General features: G+C 32.3%; 1 pseudogene; it reads left to right on the top strand.

Annotated features, from left to right (window-relative positions):
• Nucleotides 1-625: 625 nt before the first annotated feature.
• On the top strand, nucleotides 626-14,570 carry LOC149210044 (cryptochrome-1-like; annotated as a pseudogene).
• Nucleotides 14,571-16,724: the final 2,154 nt, after the last annotated feature.

The raw sequence follows: 16,724 nt of genomic DNA, 5'->3' as shown, positions 1-16,724 counted from the left end.
CACCACGAGCGACCAAGCACAACAGGGTGATTCTCAGAATCGCCTCTCCACCGCCGACCGCCTGTGGTGGTGCCACCCTAGGCGAAGGGGTCTGCATGAATCACCTCTCCGCCACCCCTCCGCCCATGGTAGCACGGCCCTGGATGGAGGGGTCCCCTCTGCCCAGGGTCACGCCACCACGGGCGACCGAGCGACAGAGAGGCGATTCCAGGAATTGAAATCGCCTCTCTGTTGCCTGGCTGACTATGGTGACACAGCCCTGGGTGGAGGGGTCTGCATGTAGCCCCTCCACCCAGCGTCACGCCCCCACGGGTGGCCGGGCGGCGGAGAGGCGATTCTGAGAATCGAAATCGCCTCTCCACCGCCCAGCAGCCCATGGTGGCATGACCCTGGGTGGAGTGTTCTACATTGGAATTGCCTCTCCACTACTCGGCCACCCATGGCATCGCAACCTGGGTGGAGGGGTCTGCACGCAGCCCCTCCGCCCAGGGTAATGCCACCACGGGAGGTCGGGCGGGGGGGAGGCGATTCCAAGAATTGCCTCTCCGCCACCCCACCACCCGTGGTGGCGCAGCCCTGGGCGGAGGGTTCTCCATGCAGACCCCTCTGCCCAGGGCTGTCCACCATGGGCAGCGAGGTGATGGAGATTCCTCGAATCACCTCTCCATCGTCGCGCCGCTCGTGGGGGCGCGACCCTGGGTGGAGGGGTTTACATGAAGCCCCTCCGCCCAGAGCCGTGCCACCATGGACGGGCGGGCGGCAACGGGGGTTAATTTTTTTTTTTTTTTAAATAAAAATAGATTGTTTAAATTTTTTTTTTTTTTTTTTTTTTAAATAAAAAATATAAGGCTTCATAATAATAATAATAATAAAAATTTAAGCTTTAAATGGTTTTTGATTTTTTTTTTTTTTTTTTGAATATATATATATATATATATATATATATATATATATATATATATATATAGATATATATATATATAATTTTCATATTTTTTTGGTTTTTTTTAATAATTTGAGTTTATTTTTTTATTTTTTAGTTTTTTTTCAAATTTTTTTAATCTTAATTTCACTGGTTTTTCATTTTTTTTTTTTAATTTTCTATTTTTTTAATCTAGTTTCTTTTTAATTTTTTTTTTTTTACTTTTTTTTTTAATTTTTTTTTTCTAGTTTTTGTTAATGTTTTTTCTAAATTTTTCTATTTTTACTTACTTTTATATATTTATTTTTGAATTTTTCTTTTTTTCCAAATTCTTTTATGGTTTATGAGATATTTTGTTTTTTTCAACATTTTTTTTTTGTCTTTTTTATATGTATTTTTATATTTGTTTTTTTAAGTAATCAACATTTAAAAAAATAAAAATAAAACAACTTGAAAATATGTTAAGTAATCATAATTTCAAAAAAAAATTGAACATAATAAATTTTAAAGTGTGAAAAATAAGTCCTCTAAAAGAAAGGTATGTTACATCAATACGTTTCAAAATCAGCATAAAAATCACTAACATTTAAAAACAAATATTTATATTTGATACATAAGAAAATTTATAGTGTCAAAAATATGCTCCGAAGAAAAAGAAGTGTATTCTGCATCACCACTTTTCAAAATCGGGTCACTTTTTTACTACGTCTATGAAACGGGTAATTATATTGGTTATTTAAAGTGCAAAAAACTATGTTCTAAAAAAATATGTGTGTTCTGCGTCACCCCTTTTCATAATCGGGTCACTATTTTGCTATCTAAACGAAACGAGTAACAATATCAGTTCCCGTTTAAAAGTTTACGTTGTTCTATACAAAATAGACTAACTCTGCTCAAAAATAAGAGTATAGTCTAGATCTCATGACTGATGTATTTAATGGCTAACATGGGGGACATATGTGTGATAATAGCTATAGTCCTGGTTTGATATATCAACGAATGAAAATATGGATAAGAAAAACTATAACAACTTTGATTTTAAAAAGAAGAATTCTGTGGGAGAGTTTGCAGATTGATGAGGATACTCACAAACCTATAATTGAAGATGTTAAAAGGATGATGATGTTCCAGATCCTATCAAACAATATGAAGGTCCATAATCAATGATTAGAATGCATGGTAGAGCTAATACTAAGAACACAAGCTTGATTGATTTCAAAATTATGTTGGCTAAGCTTATTCAAAAGTTTGTTTCAAGATTTGAGGAAGATGGAGTTGGTATCAATTTGAACCAGATGGACATCCAAATCTACTAGTTTGAGTTGAAACAAAGATTTTACATTTAGTGCATGGTCAACTATCCCAATGAATGCTTTGTCCCCCTAAAGAGAAAGGACTTGTCACTCTTAATTTTTTTACAACATCGTACCAAACTCAATGGGTACTGTGTTTGCAATGTTAATAGACCCCCCCTTATGTACCTACATCAATTGAATTCCCTAGCATAACTCCCATTCATGAAATAAGGCATAGCCAAACCAAACCTTGTGGAAATTAACATTCTATAACAATCAAGCACATACAAAAACCCATGGCCCTGAGACTGATACATGACTACCAAGGAGGTAATGAGGGTTCTAAATGGAATCTTGATCAACATAGATCCAAGTAGTCATATTTAGAAGGACATGTTAATGGTTCTAAGCCAACATATTGCACTTGATATAACTAATAGTTATTGGTTGCTAAAACAATTAGTCAGATTTATAAGGACATGTCAAAGGTTCGAAGCTAGTCTACTACGCTTAATATAACTAACAAGTACTAATTGTTAAAATGATTCCCTGGGTTCTATTGTGTTCAGGGCCCTGCACATTGATTCTAAGTGAAATCAAAGATATTGACAATGTATGAAAACTTTCTCTACTTCTTTTTCACAAATAGTTGTGCTTGATTTGAACCCATAACCATGTGTTTCTTGTTGTCTCCTAGCTGCTAGCATAAAACATAGACAAACCGAACCTTGTGCATATGAACATTCTACAAAAATCTAGTGCATACCAAAAGGCACAGGCCAAAGGACTTACCTCACACACCAAACAGAAAGAAATTTTTTGAAAGAAGAAGGTTGCCCTGAAATCGCTAATTGTAACAGAACAAAATCGTTAATCATCATGGAACAGAGCAAGAAATATACTAAAACAAGCACCGAATAATGAATGAATGAGATAAAGAAAGAAATGCACAGGTTTAAAGGAAATTTTGATAAACCTAGGAGGCCAGATGACCCTAACTAATAACCAACAGGCCCAGGCCAAGCCATCAAGCACACCCCACTTCATCCCTCGTCAACCTTCCACAATTGGGCTTCGCTGACTTATTCAGATTCACGGGCACTCATTGGCGAATGAGGAGGTGTTCCAGAACTGCAGGGGAACTTGCTGGTGAATGAGGAGGCATTCCATAACTACACTTCTTATTGCAAAGCCTACTATTCGTGCAGAGGAGGAGCTTTACCTTAAGGCAAAACTATGATAATTGTTATACTATTTATTAATTATCAACTTCTTTATTTTTTGTAATGTTTTAATATTCTATTTAATTGATTTTTTTCCCTAACTGTTTTAATCTGATGGCAGACCATTATTCAATCGTCTAACAATGGATTTGACAATGAACAATGGTGGACAGTGGTTGAGATGAGAGGTTCATTCGACAACGCAGTATGAGAGGATGTGTAAGTTTGTCCGTAGGTACGTCGAATTGACACATGCTCTATATAGAAAAATAATGTCGGCTATAATAATAATAATAAAAATATGCTTTAAACTAATTAAAAGATAAAAACAAATGTGAGTAAGATGTTTAAACCTTATACTTTTCAAAACATTTCAATAGGAGGTTTAATTAATCTATAATTTTTATTTCAATAAGATTTTTAAATAAACTATTTAAGATCTATGTTAACTAATTTGCGTTAATAAAATGTCTCTTTGTACATGTTATGTAAAATATTTTAATGTCAATTATGTATACATTATATATCATTTAATATATATATATATATATATATATATATATATATATATATATATATATATATATATATATATATATATATCTTTGGTACTATATATACTCTATATAGCATTCAAAAATACAATTTAAACAATGAAAAATTACACATTGTATTTTTCACTCTAAAGAAGTTTGCATGTGAAGAAATTTAATCCCTCTCGGCTCATGTTAGATCTATACTTAAGATGGATCTATGCTAGTAGGCAGGGGAGTTCTTCCTATAGGGGAACGCCTTACAACATAATTAGAGGAGGAAAATATATTATATATGTAGAAAGCAAGAGTAGTTACTGAATCTCTCTATATCTAACCTTACACAATTCTGGAGGAATTTAATTAGGGATGCTCTTAAAAAAAGCTTAAAACTTAATAAGATAAATATATAGAAAGATATTATTAAAGGAAAGAAAGGATACTATATATGCAGAAAACAAGAGCTATTATTGTACCTCTCTAGGTTTAACCATAGTAAATTTTGGAGGAAACAGATCTAACATATTAGGGATGCTCCCAATAAAATCTTAAAACATGATAAGGTTAATAAATGTAAATCTATTATTAATGAAATAAAATATACTATATAAGTAGAAAACAAGAGTGTTTATTACAACTCTTTAAGTTTAACCCTAGAAAGTTTTGGAGGAAAAATATGATTTGCAAAACTAAAGAACGTCATTTGATTCCCTTGAAAACATAAAATAGTTACCTTATAAACTTCTATATATCCTATAACTCCATGGACACCATTTTGAATGCCCATATAAGGAATGATATATTTGAAGCTAGGTTTAGGAGACATTTTTCAGCCATTGAGCATTGTATTACTCTTAGTGTACTTAAAATGCAATGATTAAATAATAAAACTGAACTCTTCTTGTGATTTTTTTACTTTAGAAAATATTTTACAAAAAATTATTATTCCTAGAACAAAACTATGGAAAAGGATAGAATAAACATTGGTTCCTCTTGAGTTGAGGGTTGTTGTGACAAAGATGAAAAAAATGCTATTTAAAATCTTAAGAAAATTGAGGGTTGGTCGATGGAAATTAAATGAAATATTAGAGTCAAGCAAGGGTTTCCATTATCCCCTACCCTTTTTGGCATATAAATTGACAAGCTAGAGGATTTGGTCATTACCCTTTTCTATATGGAAATGATATTATTTCTTTCATAACAAGCCATTATAATCTTGGAAAGAAACTCAGAAGCCTCTGTGATTTCTACTCCATGATAGATATGACTATTAGTAGCAACATAATTAAAGTGATGATATTTAAAATGAAAAGGGATCACCTAAGGTACATTCCTCTATGACAACAACTCCTTGAAGAAATTATCCTCATACAAATGTCAGGGAATCAATATCCATCATTAGATCAATTATAATTATAGCACTCATAAATGGATATCTAGAGGTTGGAGAGCTTACTATAATTAACAATAATCAATGATTAACAACGATAAATTATAATGAAAGATATATAACTAAAATCAAACATAATCAACCACATTAGATAAAATCAACTCACGTTAACTAAAGTTGACCATAAGTGGCCTATAATAAACCATAATGTGTAATTCTGTTTTTTTCACAAGTTAAAATTGGCCCATAATAGTTTTATACATGGTTAATCAGGTAAATATATGCATTGGTAAGGTATTCTTCATGTTGCAATAATTTTATTAATTATAACTATATCAACCACATTAATATTTTTAATGTAAGGTCTAAGACTTTTGTGATCCATAATTTAGAAAACAGTCTTTTGGATTAATCACATTGTAAGGATTGGATCGAAGTTTCGAACCAACTAATGTGGTTCATCCCAAGGACAAAGTGAGGATGAACCACATTAATTGGTTTGAAACGTTGACCTAATCCTTACAATGTGATTAGGCCAAAAGATTCTTTACTAAATATTTTTAATATAATTATACTAATCTATAACATACTTTAAAATATATCTTATACTAATATTTAACAATACCTCGTAATACTTCATACATATATATACATATATAGAGCAACCTCAAATATATTCTAAAATATAATGAACCTTCTCCATATATATATTTGAATACCATATTGAATTTTTTTTTTTTATATATATAAAATGGCTATCTAAAATAATTTTCTTATTGTAGAATATAATAATTTTAATCGAATAAATTTGTATTGCCTTATAAATGGATTGCTTTTCTTTATCTAATAAATAACCTGGCGGAGGGTTAGAGTAAACCTAATTTGAAAAAAACAATGAATAAATAAAACAGAGTCTGAAAATATAAATATAATAGAATAAATAAAAGAAAGTTATTGACCAGTTAAATTTTTCTAAAATCTTGTAGGAATTTATTGAAATCACAAGTTTGATAGTTAATCCTGTGCAATCAAAGTGGTTTAAGGGTTTTCTTACAGTCAAAAAACTAAAAACTAGTTTAAATAACACAAATTAATATTTCACCTCAAATTTTTCCAAGAGATTCTGGCACCAAAAAATCCAAAATGTCCCACTAAAGACAACTCCTATAAATATAACCAAAACTTTATTTAAAGAAAATACATATATGTTATATGTTAAACACTCTATGAAAATGCTGATATCGCACTCTATGAAAATAGTGATATCACACTCTGTTCTACTCTGCATTTCATAAGATGCATCAATCCAATCTATTTAATAATGCAAATTGCATTTCGTAAGATGCATCAATACAATATATTTAATAGTGCAAATGGAAAAAGAAAATGTTCATTTTGGAACGCTAGGCTATGCAAATATAGTCAAAACGTTATCTTGAGAAATAACATTAAAAAAGACTCAGATGTCAGAGTTCTAGAGTGGTTATAAATTTCACTCTGTTCTACTCTGCATTTCATAAGATGCATCAATCCAATCTATTTAATAATGCAAATTGCATTTCATAAGATACATCAATCCAATATATTTAATAGTGCAAATGGAAAAAGAAAATGTTCATCTTGGAACGCTAGGCTATGCAAACATAGTCAAACCGTTATCTTGAGAAATAACATTAAAAAAGACTCAGATGTCAGAGTTCTACAGCTGCTATAAATTTCAATATGACTTTTCATTGCACTATTTTTTTTTCATTTTCGGTCAGGGAACCTCACTCTAGAGCAGTTATATGGTTTATTTGGCCATTGAAGAGTGAAAAGATAGTTTATTTGGCAATTTATGAGTGAAAAAAATGCTCCTTTAAATTTCAAAATCATAGAGCTCGATTTACGTATTTTAGACAGTTGTTTTTATTACAAATCACATGCGTTATTGGCCTTCATTGCCTTTCTATAAGTAACGATATATCCTGTGTTATCGGAACTAGAATGGTCCCGGGACCAGTTAACCTAAAAAACTATAACCTGTAAAAAAAAGAAACACTAAATAGTCATATTTTGATTAAAATATATATATTCATGTACATCAATGCAAATTTAAATCATTAGAAACAAATATAGAGAATTATGGACAGTTCAAAGCAAAACTGGTTTCAATTGCTAGTTCTACCAAGGAAACACCGGAACTCGCTTGACTGGCCCATTTAGCCAGCTCTCTTCTGGATCTGATCAAATTGCCAGCAACAAAATCACAAATAACAGGTATTGATATATACTGATTTGTAATTGACGCAAAAACTTTTGCTTTCTGTCATGAATCCTTGCTATTTTATCGAGCAGAGTCTGGATTGTCTCTGAAGGCATGCTAGGTAACACATTTCAACAAAGAATATTGTGAATTGTTTTTTGTGATGTTAAATGAGTACTCCAGTTCTAATATACTTCTTTGTTCATTTTTTGATGAGATGGTTGATGTCTTAACCATGATAGTGCAGATTTCATGTCTTACAAACTTTAAAGTAGTCTAGCATTCTAACGACATTCTAATTTTTGTTTGATGATTTTCCTCTGCATTTTGCATTTGCTGTGATTTTCATCCATAGAATCTAATTCTTCGATATGATCTATTTTGACTATGTAATCTTCTTTACTGATTTTGCTAATTTTGTAGGATTTAAAATTTAAATATCCTCGGTAATCCTGAAGATAAGTGTGGAGGCTTGTGGTTAAGATGGTGTGAGCCTAACAAAATTACATCGCTCAGATTCAAGATTAAATTCTCTATTTCCAATCGCAACAAAAGGGAGAAGAAATGATAAAGAGATTTGTGATGTCTATCAAAAAATAAGAATATTTAACACATCTAGTGTCTCAAAAGCAGTGAAAAGTGCATCTACACTGGAAGGCACATAAAATCCTAGACTCTATTAATCTAGAGAAAGTTCAAGGTTATATTAAAATGCAAGCAAATATACATCTAAATATATATTTTGGACATGTAGACAATGATAATTCAACCAGAAATTTTATAAAACCTCTATGAGTTCAAATCTTCGATACAATGGAGGAGGATCTTTTTGCATTTCAGAGAAGGGCTTTGAACTCTAGAAAATATGGGGTTACTTAGATATCTTAAGTGAAGGCTTGTACTTGACTTATGCTAGCTTGATTTTAGGGTGTGGACATGTAGGTGGGTGGACACAGATATAACACATTGACTTGGAGGGGCATTGAATCATTGGAGCCCTTAGAGAAGCATTGGACTTTTAGATGAGGATCGTCCTTTCCTTTGAACCTTGCTTGAGGATCATCATCACCTTGGAGGTTGACATATGTCATTTACTTCGCATGTGTGGGCCTACTTCTTTCTAGTAGGTTACTTGTAAGGGTTTAGGCCCATTTTCGTGTTGTTGTCCTTCCTTACCTCCCAAGCCATGGCACAAACTAATGAAAACTTTATAAAAAAATTGACCCATAGTGATATAAAACAATTTTATGTCTCAAATTAACACACCCACTTTCTCTAGTCAAGGATTAGGGGATCGAGTCAGATCAAGGTGATGCAAAGTCAATTGAATGCTAAGATTGAGACATTAAGTCGATGTTCGTTGTGGAGGCTTATCGATGAAACAACCAGAGACGAGTGGCTCGAAACTAAGGTTGATGGAACAAATAAACTTATCAAAATTTACTACAAATAAAAGTGATCCTATAAGGAATTTTTCATGGAGTCATGTAATGGATTCTATTCCTAATTGATAAAATCTAGCCTCTAGAGGTTGGTAATGTCATACAAGCTAATTGGTAGCATTGTATCTCTTTATGTTTTGATTCTATAGATGGAAGTGAATGTAATAATGCTTCTCTATATAAGATATATTACGTCACTTAAATATAATTTCTTGATACTGTGAGCCGATACTGTTTGTTAGATCGTATAAGGTCTTTTTGTGGGAGGCATATAATGCAGTCTATTCCTAGTTAAGAAATCCAAGCTCGAGTAAGATAATGTGATATAAACTAATAGGTAATACTGTCTTTGTGTTTGTTATTATAAGTGAATGTAATGATGTTCAACTGTATAAAATATGTTAGCTCTATTTAGATATAAGGTTTTGATTTTGTGACCCCTTAAAAATATTTTATTCAACCAAGGGCCTAAAAATACCAACTTCAAGTCATCATAAATATGAAATATTTGAAAACCATCTATCATTATTATTATTTTTTTACAAGCATTGTCCTATGATAAAATAAATTATGTTTCAAAGAACCATCAATTGGTAATTTAATTCTAGAAATATATGTGCCATTTAGTGTAAGCTTTGTAACATAGCCACTGATAAATTTCTTACATTTAGAGTGTTGCAACTATCCACATTCATTGTTGGAATAATGCGAATTATAGATATCACTTTCTGAGTGTTTTTATTCTTCAAACATTAGAACCATCATAGAACAATATATTGTGTCGTCTTATTACTTCAATTTTAGAGCATATTAGATCTACAAATAATTGTAGAGGTTCTAAAAGGTTTTAAAACCTTGGCTTCCTATAGTGTCAATACTTAACTTGATCAATTTGTAACAACTGATTTTACATTATGCATTTTTGGTGAATCAGATCCTTTGTCACTTGTTCGTGATCATAAGTTGAAGTAGTATATCTCTTCTCAAGGCATACAGGTGAGATCATTCAATCCATATTTACTCTATGAGCCATAGGAGGTCAAGTATGAGGAAGGACGTGCATTTTCTACCTTTCAAGCTTATTGGAGTAAGTGCCTTTGCATGCCATATGATTTGTCAGCTCCCCTTCTACCTCCAAAAATATTGTTGCAGGTTCACACTCTGCTTTAAACTCTTTCATAACTTTCACTGTTGTAATTCTTTCCATATAATTATTTTCCATGTTAATATCGATTGTCATAGAGTGTCAAGGAAAAGAAGCCTTTAATTAAATTATATTATTTTGGATGTATTAAATTTTCAAGGTTGATATACGTCAATAACCACTCATTGATTACCCACAATTGGGATCTAGGTCATGTTTAATTGATTGTATGCTAAATTCCTATTACCTTCGATAGTTTTTCTCATTAGTTAGTATTCCTTGTCTTGTTATAAATGTACTTTGATTACAAAATTATTTGTTTTTCATTTCCTCAAATAATTCCTTCTATTTTGTCTTTTATGATGTTGCTTCAAAGTTCGGGGACTACATGACATATCATGTACTTTTCTAGCTTCGATGCTAGGTCTACGGGGTGATGATTCTACCAAAATCTTCTTGGGGCGTTTCATGAGCTTCATCCTTTTCCGAAACATTACATTTGGGTTGGGGAGACCACAATGATAATGGAACCCTTCTGGACAATTTAATACTCCATGGACTTCACCAACAAACTAATATACCATTTGGTATGTTTCCTTTGTTTTATTCTATACAAGTTAAATGTGCATATATAATAGGAAGGTTAGACAACTAGATTACTTCTTGGATACAATCAATTACCTTTTCAGAAGGGTGTTAGAAAATAATAAACCAACAGTCCACCAATCAATATTATTCCTTTCTTCATCCTTGGATTGTGGTGTTCGTGTCTCATACCATATATTTGACGGTAGTATGTTTCTTCAATGTTTATGCATTTGGAATCAACTCGGATCCAAAAATTGAGAAATATCTACGAGAATTCACATTTTTCCAACCAAATAGATTTTGGATGTATGAAAAGTTGAAAACCATATAAATTCCATGTCATAGTGTGGCAAAACTGTATGAATTTAACTTTTATCGATAGGTGTTGATAGCTAACAACAAGCTACCAAGAAACATTTCAATTTTTCTGCAATGTATTTGAAGAATAAGACATTTTTTATATCTCGGTTATTATAAACTTATTGGTATAATGAACTATGTTTCCATAAGTTCGGTATTTTGAAATTTTAGTCAATAAGTGGTATGTCCATTGTATTCAAATGTGTCAATTTCTCTTATAAACAATTTCTCTAACAAAGAAGTTTATCTTTAAAATATATCTATCATTTTGTGAAAGCTTAAGATAGGAAGCATTACCTTTGAATTTTTTTAAGAACCCCCCCTAAATTTATAAATATAATAAATGGGCGAATCTCCATGGTATATAGGAAAAATGGAAGGCGATTTTATCAATAATATAATATGTATATATAATTTTTTGGCGAATCTCTCACCAGGCATGGCGAATATTTTACTCAATTATAAAATCTTGTAAGATCTTGGCGAGTCTTTCACTAAATAATAGAACTTTGTAAAGTCCTAGTGAATCTTAGCATAAGCTACATGCTGGTTTAATTCCCCCATTTAAATAGGCTACATTCCAGGTGAATACCATGGGTCAATACCATGTGCCATTTTTATTTTTATTAATTCTAATATTAGGGTGAATAATGGTTTTTTGCATGGTATTAATAACAATTTAGTCCATGGTATTTGTCCCATAGTATTTTGGCCATAGGTTTCACCTAAATATAACCCATTTTTTGAGTGTTCGTAAATATAAGGTGACTTATGGAGTAAATATAAAAAAAATGTTTTATTTGTTTACCATACCTCTCGTTTATTTATATTTTTATTAATTTACCATACCTCTTTTACAAATATGGTATTTGGCCCATAGGATTCACTTAAATAAAACCTCTTTCTTGAGCCTTCATAAATAGAACGAGGGTTATGGACTAAATATAAAAAGAGGTTTTATTTATTTATGATACCTCTAGTTTATTTATATTTTTTTTTATTTACCATACCTTTTGAGTAAGTATAAAAAGACGTTTTATTTATTTACCATACCTCCACTTTACTTATATTATTATTTGTTTACACCCTTACATGTATATAAGGTGACTTATGGAGTAAATATAAAAAATGTTTTATTTATTTACCATACCTCTCATTTATTTATATTTTTATTAATTTACCATACCTCTTTTATAAATATGGTATTTGGCCCATAGGATTCACTTAAATAAAACCTATTCTTGAAAATGTGCGAATGGATTCACTTAAATAAAACCTAATCTTGAAAATGGGCGAATGGAAGGTTGTAAGTCCTAATTTGAAGGGCTAAATTTACCTTTTTTACCCTCTCCCTTAAAATAAGGTGGGCTATTTGAGGTGATTTGTAAAAATGTACTATGATACAAAATATTCGCCCACTAAAAATTTAAAACCCCTTAATTTCGCCAAAAGGCGAACATTCGCCCCTAAAATTATCCTTGAGAGGCACATACTAGATTCATGATTAGTGTACAATCCTATCTCTCAGCCTCAAGATAAACTTGCGCCCACCCTTATCGTCATTCAATCACACTTTATGATATGCTAAAATTATAGTGTTTTTCACGGTTAGTGGAATCACACCAGTCTTATCCTAATCAATGCCATAGTAGACATTTGGAGACAACATTCGTGTGACAAGTTTTGGACCAAATATTGACCCTACAAACTGGCATTCATGTCTAACAAAAATTGGAACAATCATTCTTAGCGAGTACTATTGTAAGGATTTGACTACTTACAGATGACAAATACGAAGCACCATGCATTAAGGCAATGACCGGTTTAGTACATTTTCATATTGTCCATTTAATACTATATTTTCCATCTAGTGGAAAATATGGAAGGCTCGTAAACCAATTATTAGCCTATGTTATGGTGCTTGGTAGTATTTTTTCTTGTAGACCACCATTTTTGCACTTAAATTTAAGTTATATATAATGAAAAATCAATGATGCATAAAATTATAGTAGACAATGATGGTTCATTACTAACATAGCATATTTTACTAATACTAAGGTGAGCACACCTCACTGCAGCTCAACACTAACACCTTGCAAGGGCCCAAAACACTAAAGATTGCACTGCATAGTTTCCTTGTTACATTTCTAGTTCTACCTGTTTTAGTTTCTTTTTGATATGCTTATTAAATGCATGGTCATGTATATTCAGGTGAAATGCCTAACTTCCCATCAGATGATCTAACCGTTGAGACTGAATTTGAAAAGGCTAGCAATACACTTTTGGAAAGGGCATGGGCACTTGGTTCGAAAAATGCTGACAAGGATCTAACTGCATTTATTAATTGACTTTTTCTTAACCATGTAGTGAACCGTCAGAAAGTAGACAAGGAAACAACTTCTTTACTATCACATCATCTGCATTTTGTGGAGTTACATGTTAGAAATGTGTTCCACCTTTTTCGCATCATATAAGTTATGTGCACTAATGAGGGAAATACTTCACGAGAACAGAGTGCAAATATGTTTTTGAACTCAAATGGTCTCTAGGAATATTCAAGATATTTCAGTTTCAACTTTCCTTGGAGCAATGAGAGGCCAATTATTTCACATCATAATTATTTCCCATGGAGGGTTGACAAGGATTAATTTAAATCTTGGAGGCGAGGTAGGATTGGTTATCCACTAGTTGATGTTGGGATGCAGGAACTTTGGACTACAATATGGATGCATGATCAAATCTTTGTGGTTATCTCTAGTTTCATTATTAAGTTTCTCCAACTTCCCTGCAGATGGGGTATGAAGTATGTTTGGAACACATTCTTAGATGTTGATCTGGAGTATGATGCTCATGGATGGCAGTGCATAGTTCCTTTCTATATGTACATGAGATGGATCAAATAGATAATCCTCAGGTATTTTACCATACAATTTGAATTTGTGTACTAAACATATATATAGTTCTTGCATTTAACTTATCCATGGATGAAAATATATTAGCATTTAATTTAAATATTTTGAATCTTAATATTTTGGGTACATGGGATTATGCGTAATTTGAAGGATAAAAATTTGATCCAGTGTGAGAATATGTATGTTTCTAGCTTCTAGAGTTGGCTACATTTCCCATAGGGTGGACACATCATCCATTGGATGCACCACAAGTAATTATTCAGTCGAGTTGAGTTCATATGGGTTCCAAATATCCCTTACCCATTGTAGAGATATCAACAAAAAAAGGCTCAAGAGTGTGTACAAGATTCCCTTTCAGAAATGTGGCAATGTGAAGCAGTTGCTAGAGCTTCTTTGGAAAATCACACAGAAGAAGCTTTGGGAGAATCGTTGGAAAATGGCAATGCCTCAATGTTTAAACATATGGATTATGACAGAGATCCAGTTAGAAACAACATAGGTTTTGAAACAAGGTGACAATATGACCAATTGATGCTATGTATAGGCAGTATGGTGTGAAGGGAATCTGTAACTTATACTTCGAGTGAGGCTGCAACTTTTACCTGATTTGACATTACTACACCAAGGGCACTTTTAAGACACTTTTTTAAGAAAAAAGAATAATATTGTCTTAAAAAGTCAATTTTTATTTTAATTATTTCACATTAAAATTTAATATCAATTGAATTGTCTTAAATATAAAATTTAAGACAAAAACAATTTGGGAAAAAAATATTTTAAGACAAAAATTTATATTTAAGACAAAAACAACTTAAGACAAATATATTTAAGACAAAATTTTAAATTTAAGACAAAAACAGTTTAAGACAAAAATATTTTAAGACAAAACTTTATATTTAAGACAAAAACAGTTTAAGACAAAAATATTTTAAGACAAAAAGAGTTTGAGACAAAAATATTTTAAGAAAAAAATTTATTTTAAAACAAAAATAGTTTAATAAAAAATTACTTTAAGACAAAACTTTATATTTAAGACAAAAACAGATTGAGACAAAAATATTTTAAGACAACTTTATATTTGAGACAATGGCCACTTAAGACAAAACCCATTTAAGACAATTAACAATTAAGACAAAAACATATCAATTTAAGAAAATATTATCTAACAACTACAAAATTGACTTTGGCATTGCCCCCCTAAGTCCTCCAGCTTGTGGGCTACTACTGTATCATGCCTATACCAACGCTGCTATTTCAGTTTCCATTCATGTTATCTTATATAAAGACGATGACGTATTGTGCTACTATTGTATCATGCCTATACGAACGTGGTTATTTCGCTTTCTATTTTTGCATATAAACAGAAAACTAGAGGCCATTCTATTTCTGAAACTTCTTATGAAATTTCAATCTCATGCGCAGAACAAAAGTTATGATAAATTTCCCCACGTCACTTGTTTGGAATGTAATTCGAGAGTCTACAAAAACCCTAACCTCCTCAGATCATATCTATGAAAATATAGTGAGAAAAGCTTTGACATTCAAACTCGAAGTTTAGAACGATTTCAGCTCAAATAGGTTTTTTTGAGCTTCTGAAACATTGCAGAAAAAACGTTATAGCAAAAATGCCACGATGACCTGTTTGGAGTAGCAAAACCATAGAATCCACAGCTTTGATACCAAATGTTAGGAAACTAGCTCACAAAAAGATAGAAAAGATGGATCAATGCCTTAGAATTCAACCTCTTTGAGGGGGAAATCTCCTTTACATTACAAAATAAACAATCCTTCGATGATACAAATGACTAAACCTCCCTTCTATATATAAGAGTCTAAGGGGTCACAATATAATCAAGTCGACCTAACAGTAATTACATAAGGGCACAACAATAACAATAGTGGGTTTCTATGGGGCACACTAATAACAATATGGGGACAATAGGGGCACAATAATAACACTAAGGGATACAATGACAATAGTAATGGGGGAATCACTAGTATTATAGGGAACTAACAGTTCTTTGGGAAGTAGAGCGATCAAGGTTGAAAACAACTAATGGGATTTAGGGCAATGGAGGCCAACAACAGAGGTGTAGATTGTGAGAGGAGTGATGGAGGCACTTTCGATGAAAGTGGGTAGGTGGTAACATAGTTGGAGTAATTTTTAGGGTCTCCATCGATTGTGTTTTGATATGTGTTTGTTTTATTTATTTTGAATGCTACTTATACCCATTGGTTGTTGTTATTAGCACATTGTTGTGCCGAATTAGCAACATGGATTAGATTCACCTTAAGGATTATTGAAAAATACAGCAAGAAATTCTCAATTTCATTTTTCCTTGATTAAATTGATAAAATTTGAATTTCCACATCAACAGACAACTTGGATGCAATTAGCGTGTATGACATGGCTTGTGTCACCCATTTTACTGAATAAATTTGAGTTGGAGGAGTTAGAGTTTGGTTAAGCATGTGTGATTGCTAATTTGTAGCAATCAAAGTCAATTATCTCAAGTTGTTTCCAATTAAACTAGTTCTAACTATTGGGGGAACTAGTGGAAGGCTAGTTGTGTCATGGGACTTTAGTCAAAAGCAATGATCATCTAGTTAACTGATCAGTTAGCCCAAAATAGCTAGTGCATGCAAAGAATTCGAGTTCCCCAGCTATGG

The sequence above is a fragment of the Pinus tabuliformis genome, chromosome 1_2 (genome assembly GCF_031772625.1).
Source record: "Pinus tabuliformis cultivar Carrire ecotype Pingquan chromosome 1_2, CPIR1, whole genome shotgun sequence".
In the NCBI taxonomy this organism is placed as follows: domain Eukaryota; kingdom Viridiplantae; phylum Streptophyta; class Pinopsida; order Pinales; family Pinaceae; genus Pinus; species Pinus tabuliformis.
Note: the sequence above shows the minus strand (reverse complement) of the source record. Positions and strands in the feature narration are given on the sequence as shown.